The 12,182-nt window shown below is 44.1% G+C and overlaps 1 protein-coding gene across 1 annotated transcript in view; it reads right to left on the bottom strand.

Moving 5' to 3' along the window:
• The window catches only part of RBM11 (RNA binding motif protein 11), a 548,228-nt gene that overhangs the window by 452,330 nt on the left and 83,716 nt on the right, over window positions 1-12,182 (bottom strand). The window lies entirely within an intron of this gene.

The following is a 12,182-nucleotide window of genomic DNA, read 5'->3' as shown; positions in this document are numbered from 1 at the left end:
CTGGTAAGTTGGCTGCTTGTTTTCTACAGTGTTTATTTTTTGACACTGTGGGGGCATGTGTATTTATTGGCACTGTGGGGGCATGTGTATTTATTGGCACACTGGGGGCATGTGTATTTATCGGCACTCTGGGGGCATGTGTATTTATTGGCACTGTGGGGGCATAATTATTTTTTGGCACTGTGGGGGCATAATTATTTTTTGGCACTGTGGGGGCATGTGTATATGTTTGCACTGTGGGGGTATGTGTATATGTTTGCACTGTGGGGGCATGTGTACACAGGAGCGGTAAGTATTGTCTGTGTATTTTTTTTTTATGTGTGTGTGTTTGCGGCGCTACGGGGTCACCAGCACAGCTAGGGGGACTGCTACAAGGGGCACAGCAACTGGGGGCACTGCTACAAGGGGCACAGCAACTGGGGACACTGCTACAAGGGGCACAGCAACAGGGGTCACAACTACTGGGGGCACAGCTACTGGGGGTACAGCTACAGGGGGGCACAAGTACAAGGAGATAATTGTGGCCAAGCCCCTTCCCTATGAAGAAGCCACGCCCTGGGCGCCACAAGGTCTAGAACCGGCCCTGTGTCCAATCACCCACAGGTGGCGCTGGAAGCGGAAGTGGCGCCGCCTGAGTTTCTCCTCCGGCGCGACGCCTGTGTGCTGTGGCCGGGTAGGAATCCCCCCCTCATTCCTCCTCCAGTGCCTGCTCTGTCCTCCCAGCCAGCATCATGGTGGGCGAGTTTGTAAGCCATTGGCGGTGGCAGTGGGCATCGGCTCAGAGGCAGTAGCAGGCATTGGCTCGGCGGCGGTAGGGGTTATCGGCAGGATTCGGCGGACATTATGGCTGTAGTGCCTCACCAGCCACTGACCTCACCGCACGCCACTGATGTGTACATTGGTACTGTGGGGGCATGTGTATTTTCTGCCACTGTGGAGGCATGTATACACGTTGGCACTGAGGAGGTATATATATATATATATATATAAAAATTCATTTGTTTTCGTTTTAATTCCTTATTTTATTTTTTATAGCTGTGTCTATTGAAATCACAGACCATGATTTCTGGACTGGATTCATTGAATTATACCGAAGCCATGAGTGTCTCTGGAGAGTTAGGTCCAAGGAATATGTCAATAGGGAGAAGAAGTTGAAGGCATACCAGGAGCTCATAGATTACAGTAAAGGCAGAAACAGTCAAGCGGACATCCAGTGGGTTAAGAAAAGAATCCAAAACTTCCGAACAATGTTCCACAAAGAACACAAGAGAGTGATCGAGTCTCAACATTCCGTTGCAGGGTCTGATGAAGTTCGCAGACCATCACTGTGGTACTATAACCTGCTCATGTTCACCCCGGAACAAGAACCCAGGACGGAGTCAGTGTGCTCAGCTATGCCGGAGTCGCCCGAGGGAGTTCTGGAGGAGCAAGTGGGCAGTGAGGAGCTGGTAAGTAGATATATAGTATATATGGTAAACACACCCTACACCACTTTTGTTTTTGTTTATTTCCTTTCTTTTCACTGCTTTTATATGTCCATTGCCCCGGTTTTTTGTATGTTTTTTTTACTTTTTTTTTCAAGAAAACTGCTAGTGGTACAAATTCTTTGGTTCAATTACAGCTTTCACCCTTGGCGACTGAAGGCAACCCTCCCATCGCTGAGCACGCAGAGCTGGAAGTCATTGAGGTTGAACCCGTGCCACCTCAGCCGTCTCAGCCACCAACCAGGAGACGTCGGGTGGGACCGCGGACTTCCAGTTCTGGAGAGGCACGTACACATCAGTTTCTGAACCGTGCGGAGGAGATTCTTCAAAGGCCCCCGGATGATCAACTGATTTTCGGGCTGAATATTGCCTGCGAAATGCAGTCGCTGGAATCCAACCAGCGACAGCGTTTCAGAACCATTGTATATGATGCGCTAGTATGTGCACAAAATGGCCAATTTCCTGAGCGCCTCACTGCCATCACATACATTGCGTTGGCCCACTCCCCCAGTCACAATGACTAGCTTTTCCTATCCGTCGCATCCCCCACAACCAAATCCTCCTCCGCATCAGCCACCCTCCCATACATTTTCGCGGGCCCCTCCGCCACCTTCCACCATTCCCAATGTCTCGAGTGATACCCACTCTGCTTGGATGAGTGCACAGGCCACTCTCCAAGATCCGGTTTTTTTTCAATATGTAATTTTTATTTTCCGGTTTTTTGGACCTCAGAAATTGTTGTGTGCGACCCCTTGGGTTCTTGATCCAGGTTGTCCATGAGTGGGAAAGAGTGCCACGGTGATGGTCTCGAACTTCGTTTGGACTCTGTTACTGGATGTTGAGACTTGTGACCTCTTGTGTTCTTTTGTTGGTCACTGTTCGGAAAATGGATTCTATTCTTGACCCTATGGATGTCGCTTTACTGGTTTTGCCTTTACTGTACTCTATATGCTCCTGGTTTGCCTTTTTTGTTAAGGCATCCCTATTGACATATTCTTTTCTCCAGAGACACTCAGCGGGCTGGTATGCTCAATGAATCCAGTCCAGAAATGTTATTTGTTTAAGTTATTATAAAAAAACAAAAAAACAACAAAGTGTTGAGTGTTCATTTACACCCTGTCTAGGGCTACAGTGTGATGGTGTGGGGGTGTTGGAGTGGGGCATCTAGGGGTATAAATTAAGATTTTATGGGTGAAGTGGTACATTTTCTATTAGGACAACATGGTGCCTGAGCTGTTTGTGTTTGTTTTGTTAAAAAAAAATCACATGGTAAACTGACATGGAATGACCCCTATATGAGGATGTGGTGATCCTGTGTTGAGAACAGGCAGTCACAATATACGCAGTGTTTCATGCGCAGTGAGTCTGCAAGTAGACTCTTTGCGCTTGTTCCACTGCTGACATTCAGGCAGGTGGGATGCTGCTGTCAGTATTTTATCAGCCTTCATCCCAACTGACAGTAATGAATCCCAACACACGCAATGTTAAATGCTTGTAACTACCATGTTATAAGCTAACCTATGACACATGCAAAGCAGTAGATGAAAACATAAAAGTAATTTTATTGAATAATAAAACACACAATTGCAAATGTGAAAAATGATTAGAATAATTTTTAAAAGTTAATATTTAATACCAATACAATAACAGCAGGTGTAAAGAAGAATTTATTATTTTAACCTCGCCTTTATTATATAATTTCATCCTGCCAATCCACTGCCCCATCTCCATTGAAATAGGCCAGGTATTCTTCCCTGACCCTTTTCGCATCTGTAGGGTTCACTACTGTAGCTTCTGGTCTACATACAGGTGTGAAACAGGTATTGCTCACAATTTCTGTAGGCTCTGGCCGTGCTTGGTTGCGAGGTGGCATCTTCTTTTTTCTAAGTAGATTGTGCAGGGCACAACATGCTAACACCACCCAATTAATTTTATCTACTGTCAGGTTTATTGCAGTGTGGAATATACGGTACCTATTACTTAGAATACCAAAGGCATTCTCTACTGTTCTGCATGCCCTTGAAAGACGATAATTGTATACCCTCTTCTCTGTTGTTAATCCTCTTTTAGGATAAGGTTTCATAACATGCTCATGCAAAGCAAAAGCCTCATCAGCAACAAAGACAAAGTTCAAGCCATTTGTACAATGTGAGGCAGATGGAAGTTCGAGGCTTCTTGATACGAGTCTCTCGTAAAATAGGGTGTCCTTAAAGGACCCCCCATCAGATGCACGGCCATTTTATCCAACGTCAACGTACAGGAAATTGTAGTTTTGCATCAACTATGGCCATCATCACAATACTAAAGTAACCCTTGTAGTTGTGATACAAGGACCCAGAATTCACAGGTGGGATTATCCGGATGTGCTTCCCGTCAGGGCCGACTCTACCATTATTTTAGGCGGCTGCCTAGGGGCGCTGGCCACTGGAGGGCACCACTGAGTTCATCTAGCAAAAAAAAAACTGAAGGATGTCTCTGCATGTTAATAAGTTAGTAATGAACTTAGAGGTGGGGGAATGGAACACAATAAGGAGCATACAAATATATGCATGTCTGTGTGAATATATGCATGTATACACATACAATTAAAAGGATTTAGATTGCACCTCGACAGATGGGTGTGGGTGTTCAGATTACTGATGCCACAATCCTGACATATGTAAGAATGCTGGTGCCGGAATTCCGACAGCCGGCCTCCTGAATGTTAATATGCCGGCAAGGGTTATGGTAAGGCTTGTGGGAGGAAGAGTTAGGGGAAGAGGAAGGTTAATTAATTTTATTCAAAATATCAGTATTATGGTGGTTGGGATGCCGCTGTCTGTATTCTGACCGGCAGCATTCCGTACCCAACCCCGAATTAAATATCCCCCGCAGACCCCATATACAGTATTATACAGTATATAAAGAATAGATGGCACTCAAGGACTTTTAAAGTGAAAGCATATTGTGAACAGATTCACCTGCAGCTCCCCTCTAGGAAGTGGTGGTGGGGGTTTGCAGGTGAGGGGGCGCTAGGCTGAAGCTTTGCCTAGGGTGCAGAGAGACCTTGCACCGGCACTGCTTCCCGTCTATGGCTCCTCCACAGTTGGGGAAATTCCACCGTTCATTAAAATCAGCAGCAATATTAAGCCAGTCCTCCTCAGTTGAGGGCAACTACAGAAAAAAATAGCAAAGAAAAAATGAATACATAAATTTAATCCTTGATATATATTCGACATACATGCAAACATTGCCAGGATTCTAACTCATTGCCTGTGACCTTGCACTCAGACAACCTATTCATTGAGGTATTTCTCCTTGCATAAAAAGGTTGGTAGATGTAATAAACTAGCTAATGAACACTGCTTGAGTCTCACCTTGTTCCTTGTGTAACTATGAGCAGCATTGCAGTTGTGCAATTCTATGTAGTGAGTGGCTATTGGATGTGTGACTGTATACTACATAGAACTGCACAATTACAATATGTTAAATTCTTTACATTCTAAATAACATCTAAAAGCTATCAGTTTCTGCACAGGGACAAATATCCAAATGAGTAGGGCTTTTCGTTAAAATGCAACAGGCTACAACAATCTTGGGGTATATTTACTAAGCTCACGATTTTGACCGATTTTTTTTTTTTCAAAGTGTCATCTCCGGAATTCACTAAACAGAAATCTCGCCAGTGATGAGGGCATTCATATTTTTTTGGGAGAGCAGAGAAAAAAAATACGAATAAATACAACACCGGTCAAACACGCCTGTTATTTTATACAACTCAGTAATTTAATTAGAATTCGTATTCACACTCACTGCCGGCAATAGCCAAACACTGCCGGTAAATGTTACAATTCGTAAAAAAAAAACAGTTTTCAAACAGACCTGCTTTTTTTGGACTTTATAAAGGGGAGCAGCAAATTAGGTTTGAAGGAGAAAACATATAGTAAAATGTTCTTACCTTAAAGTACTGCTGTCTTAGGACGGAGTATATAGCTTTGCAAGTCTCTGGAATTATGACCCCCAAAGCCTGCGGTGAGATTATAGCCCCGAATTTCAGGTCCTGCAAGGACCTGCCAGTGGCCAGGAATCGAAGGGTTGCAATAAGCCTTTCGTGAGCAGGTATAGCCCTGCGCAGCTTTGTATCCTGCCTTTCGATTTTAGGCCTCACCAGAGTCAACAACTCCGTGAACGTGGCATCATACATGCGCAAGAAGTTCCGAAAGTCGTCCGGGTTGTTCTCGCGGATTTCAGAAAGAAGCACCGTGTGAGAGAGTGCATCCCTCCGCAAAAGCCACTGCTTTGACCAGCAAGAGCGAAACCTTCTCCATTTCTGCAACCTCTCCCTCTCAGCTAACAATGCGACTCCATCAACTGCTACCATCACTTTGTAATGAAAGGGATCGATCACCAAATAAAGATGTAGGCACACTTTGGTATAAGGCAAGCCAAAATCAAATTACAGATAAAATAGCAGTATGAGAATGTTCAGCTGGTATAAACCAAACCAAACTAGGCAAACAGCATGAATGCATATATTTTAAAATGGCCGATGATATTTATTCCCTCAATATGTCCTGCCCACTCTCCACTATTTATGCCAGCCCTGTGTTTATTCTTTATCCAAATGATAGCCCTGTTCCCAGCCCATAAAATGTCCAGCTTGGATGCTTAACTATTAATGGTTGTTGGTCATTGGTCGTTGGTCGTTTGTGTAGTGTGTATGCTCATGTCGTTTGCTCAGCTGTTCAAGGACAGTTCAAAGGAAGTCGTTGACGACGGTCGTTGATGACGTGTGCATCGTCAAGTGTGTATGGACCTTTAGAGACAGATTGAATGTGTGGAGCAAAGGACAGTTCAGAGTCAGGGATGACACCTAGGCAGCGAGCTTGTGGGGTAGGGTAGATTGTCGTATTGTCAACAGTTATAGAGATAGTTGTTAACTACTCTTGGCTGGTGGGAATATAATTAATTCTGATTTGGAAATGTAACTTTGAGGTGGCGAGATGACATCCAAGATGTAATGGCAGAAAGGCATTCAGTGGCACGGACCAATACAGATGGTGATACTGTAAATTTGGGGAGGATAGATAGATTTGAGTATCATCAGCATACAAATAATACTGGAATCCGAAGGAGCTGATAAGTCACCCATATGTTTTATTATTATGCAAACTAGAACCAATAACCTAGAAATAATGACACGTACAACTGTATAGATTGGAAAAATTGGAGGTCACAGCCAAATTTATTAAATTGGAATTAGAATTGTTAATCACCGGTGGCGAAAAAAGCAGTGGCAACTCGGCCATGGCTTAAAACTTTATAATCTTTAAATAAATGGGGCGGAGTTTCCGCCCCTTGCGCAGTCCGTCCTGGGTAGAACCATCTCCCCTTAATTAGCACAGTGCTGGTCCCTCCTTAAGATGGTGACCTGGTCCTCCCCTGAGGTAGTGACCGACTCGCCTTTCTCAAAGGGGAAATGCTAGCCAAGCTCTGCTGCGCTAAAATTGAGCCGCCGAATAGCACTGCTTTCCGCCCGCTGCGCCTCTCACTTGCTGGAATAATTATAGCTTATTATTCCAACGATAAAAAACTTTCAAATTATATTGACAGAGAAACACAATCCACGAATTTTAATTGCTGGGTGGGTGGGTGGGATCACAAAAATGGCAAGAGGAATATGAATCCTCTGCCAGCACTTATATAAACTAATCTACCCCGCCTACCTGACTACCCCCCATTGGATAATGCTTGATTGACATCTATTAATAACCTATTATAAATATCGACACAAAACCAGATCTAACCAGCCTATCTACACAAACAGCCAGGGAACCCGCCTACTTAACTACTCCCTATTGGATAATGTTTAATTGACATACATCAGCACCTATTAAAAATTATCAACACAAAAACCAGCTCTAACTAGCTTAGCTACATAACAAACAGGGTGCTTATATTCACTCTATCCTATACAGTCTCTCGTTCCTTTTAAGTCACCCATATGTTTTATTATTATGCAAACTAGAACCAATAACCTAGAAATAATGACACGTACAACTGTATAGATTGGAAAAATTGGAGGTCACAGCCAAATTTATTAAATTGGAATTAGAATTGTTAATCACCGGTGGCGAAAAAAGCAGTGGCAACTCGGCCATGGCTTAAAACTTTATAATCTTTAAATAAATGGGGCGGAGTTTCCGCCCCTTGCGCAGTCCGTCCTGGGTAGAACCATCTCCCCTTAATTAGCACAGTGCTGGTCCCTCCTTAAGATGGTGACCTGGTCCTCCCCTGAGGTAGTGACCGACTCGCCTTTCTCAAAGGGGAAATGCTAGCCAAGCTCTGCTGCGCTAAAATTGAGCCGCCGAATAGCACTGCTTTCCGCCACATTCGAAGACTCCAGACTTCGAAACCGCCACCAAACAAGCCTCCCTTCACAATTCGCTTAAACCTTTCAACAATGCTGTGACAAACAACTCCAAACCCTCTTCTGATAAATGCACTCCATCTAATCTGTACAATTCTACCTTCTCATAGCGCAATTCAGGATGTTTAACCACTTTCCCTTTTAAACTAATAACAAATCTGGAGGTTGCGGCATTGAGCTTCCTTCTTACTTTATCCAACGCCACTCCCCCTTGGGTGCCCCTCCAAAATCTGCGCGGTACCACTTCTGACCATACCACCTTAACCGCCGGCCAATACTCAGCAATTATTTGAAAATCTTTCTTTATGTTGTTGATCAACTCTATACCCTTACACGTACCCAAATCATTGCCCCCTAAGTGTATCAACAAACAATCAGGGGCACCCCACTTCTTTTCGCTATCCCAAAGCACACTCAATAAATTGTTCCATCTCATTCCCCTTATACCTATCCACCTCACTTTAAAAGGGAACGACTTAGATGCCTTGTGCCTACTGGCCCAATAGACATATGAATGCCCCACAATCCACACCCGGCTTGACAATGTCAAGAAACCTGCAGAAAAAACAGCAAAACAAATAATACTTTATTTAACTTATGGTTCCACAAACCTTTAACAAAAACAGGGAGGGATAAAACTTAGCTATTTTGGCGACCCAGATGGAGGTGAACGACACCAAACCTCAAAATTTTTTGTGAGGGAAAAGGTGAAAAGAACTCCAATCCCCCTTTAACGGCGGGTAGCTTATGGCCCTGGGTTTCCGAAATAACAAACTCGCAGGATGCCTCTACTAATGCAACTTATCACATCTAACATAACCCTTGTAAGCATCTGACTTCCACCGTCCCAACCTCTTAATCTCTTCCTTAGAAGAGCCTGACACTGCTGCGCAAGTCGCTGCTCCTATCCTGAAAGAATGTGTTCCATAATGCTCTAATGAAAGGCCCAATGCGATTAAACATTTGTTAAAAATACTTGTGAATTGAAATTTAGTTAAAGGACTCCGATCCCTATGCACCAACCACTGATCCCCCCTTTCCGGACGAATTCGCCCGAAAGCTTCAGCTAATCTTACTGGGCAGATGTTCGGCTCCAATTGCGCAGGCACAGAAATCCATTTACCCCTTCCTAACTGATCCGTTTTGGACCTGTGTATCTTAATAAGCAGCTTATCACTCCTAACTACTACATTGCTCAACAATATACCCGTATCAATTGAACCCTTGTTTTTTGCAACTAGTTCCCCTACTCTTAATGCACCAAAAAAGGCCACTGCAAATGCCAAACTAAAAAGGTTAACCTCGAACTCTCCTATCGCCACACCCGAAACGGCCCTAATTAGATCTCTCAAAAGCTCGATGTCAATTGGCCTACGCTCATCCCCTATATTTGCCTGCTCTTTAGACCACCCCTTCATTGCTTTTGATAACATAAAATTTTTTGTTTGGTCGATCAACCCTTCTAAACGTGAAAAATACGAGATTCCTGCTAAAACACCCGACATAGCCGCTCTAGAACGACCCTTTTCATGCCCTAACCATACAAAAGCTAACATAACATCCTGTACACTCTTACCACCACCTTCCGCGTTCATGTACGCCTGCCATTCATTCCATGCTGCAGAATACGATCTCAACGTCCCAGGTGCCAATGCCTTCAATGCTAACGCTTTCATACCGGATTGATGATCTGCCATACAAATTTAGGACATGACAAACTCTCTAATCTAGCCGCTGGAGCTAATGCTCTAAATCTATCCCATTGAAAACGAGACAAAGCATCCGCTATCTCGTTCCTCACCCCAGGCACATGCCTAGCACTTAACTCTATATTTTTCTGCATACACCTAAGAGTTAAATGCCTTAACAACTTCAACGCATGATAACATGAAGACTTTTGGTTGTTTATCGCTTGAACCACCCCTAAATTGTCGCACCAAAACAAAACCCTCTGATTACCTAGCTTATAGCCCCAGATCTCCACCGCGACAATGATTGGAAAAAGCTCAAGCAGAAGCATACTATTAGTAAGCCCTTTCCTACGCCATTCCTCAGGCCAAGCTTCTGCGCACCATTCACCTTCAAAATATGCACCGAAGCCTAGCGACCCTGATGCATCCGTGAAAAATTGCAAATCTCTGTTACTTACTTCTTCCTGCAGCCAAATACAAACTCCATTAAAATCTCTTAAAAATTCTAACCAAACCTTACAATCTTCCTTCAATCCCGATGAAATGCGTATAAAATGGTGCGACTTCTTAACCCCTGCAGTGGCTCTCTCTAGCCTACGACTAAAAATCCTTCCCATCGGAATGACCCTACACGAAAAATTTAATAACCCCAGAAGTGATTGAACCTGTTTCAGAGTCATCTTTTTTGCAGAAATAAAATTCTCCAATAAACTCCTTAAACCATTCACTTTTTCTGCTGGCAACCTACAAAGGCCTGCTTCAGTATCAATCTCTATACCTAAATAAGACAAACAGGTCACAGGCCCCTCTGTTTTTTCTTTAGCTACCGGTACACCCATAACTGAAAAAAGAGCTTGAACTGAAAACAGCAATTCATTACAAGCCGAGCTACTCGCAGGGCCTGCCAACAAAAAATCATCCAAATAATGAGTGATTCCTGTCTGACCTGTGCCGGCCTTCACACACCATTGTAAAAATGAACTAAAACATTCAAAATAAGAACACGAAATTGAACAGCCCATTGGCAAACACCTGTCCACATAAAATTGTCCCTCAAGCTTAAAACCCATATATTTAAATGAATCAGGATGTAGCGGCAACAATCTAAAAGCCGATTCTATATCCACCTTTGCTAACATAGCTCCTAATCCAAAACCTTTAACCATATCAACGGCTTCTTCAAAAGACTGATACTTAACGCTACACAAAGAAGGGTCCAGAGCCTCGTTAATTGAGCCCCCTTCCGGATAGGAAAGGTGCTGAATTATTCGGAATTTACCCGGCTCCTTCTTTGGAACCACCCCCAATGGTGAAACACAAAATTCCGCTAAAGGCGGACTTTTAAAAGGTCCACACATACGGCCCAAACCAACTTCCGCAGCAATTTTGGCTCTTACTATTTCTGGATAATCTCTAGCTGATTTAAGATTCCTCCTGGCTAAAACCGACACTGGCCTAACTATTGGCAATTTAAAACCGAACTTAAAACCTTGCAATAAAAATGCCGCCTCCTCCCTGAGAGGATAGCGGTCCAACCAACGCTCTAAAACTACCACATCTACCGGGGACTCCGCTTTACCTATTAGCGGCCCTCTGCTCCCCTCTCCCCCCTGCTTGAGTTGCGGACCTGCTGCAATCCTTTGCTGCGTGACCTCCGCCACACAGCATGCAGATATGTCTATATCTACATGCTGTTCCTCTACTACATTGCGCGTTATTGAACGCGTAACATTTTCCCCTTCCTCCTGTGTTAAAGCCCGGTCTAAACTGAAAGGGCTGTTTACGACCCATCGACTCCGTAAAAGACCTATTACTATGGGTTACCTCCAACCAAACCTCGACATCTTTGAAACCTAAACTAAGCAATTTCTGACCGTCTTGCTTCTTCCTAAATAACTCGTCGTACTGACGCCAAACATTATGCCTAGCCGTCAAAAACATATTATGAATAAGATGTAAATATTTAATCACGTTAAGAAACTCCGATGGACGAGATTCTATATAACAAGCCGCAAAAATGTACATCCCCGTAAGCCAATTGGGATAACTCCTCCTTGCCTCTTCCGCCACCGGCCCCCCGGCTTTTGCTGTATCTAGAGCCTTTTTAGCCTCGTGTGTAATCGCGAACATATCTACGAAGCGCCCTTTCTTTATACGCTCCCTCACCTTAGACCTTACTCCCCTCAGTATTGCCGTATTTGCACAATGCACACTATCTCCTGATGCATCTGGAGCCGAACTGCCCGCTAAACTGCGCCCTCCCTTTGAAACCTTACGCTTTCCCCTAAGATGCTGCACGAATGTCCGCATAAATTTACGCGGATTCTCCAGCGAACTAGACGTATCCGATGATTCTTCCGAATGTGAAGATTTTGCGCTAAGCTGAATTTCTGTAATTAACTTACCAGCTCCTGATGTAGAAGGACCTTCGCCTGGGTCTCCTGCGGTCTCCTGTCCCACGTTGTGCGATGCACCTGCCGCAACTTGACTTGATGATTGTTGATCCTGCGAAATCCCAACTCCTGCCGATGAATCTAACGAAGCTGCGTGAGACGCTAACACCTGCGGACTCAATAAAACATCGTTACTTCCTGCTTG

The sequence above is a fragment of the Pseudophryne corroboree genome, chromosome 2 (genome assembly GCF_028390025.1).
Source record: "Pseudophryne corroboree isolate aPseCor3 chromosome 2, aPseCor3.hap2, whole genome shotgun sequence".
Taxonomy (NCBI): domain Eukaryota; kingdom Metazoa; phylum Chordata; class Amphibia; order Anura; family Myobatrachidae; genus Pseudophryne; species Pseudophryne corroboree.
The sequence above is the reverse complement of the archived record's forward strand: the minus strand, read 5'-3'. Positions and strand labels throughout refer to the sequence as shown.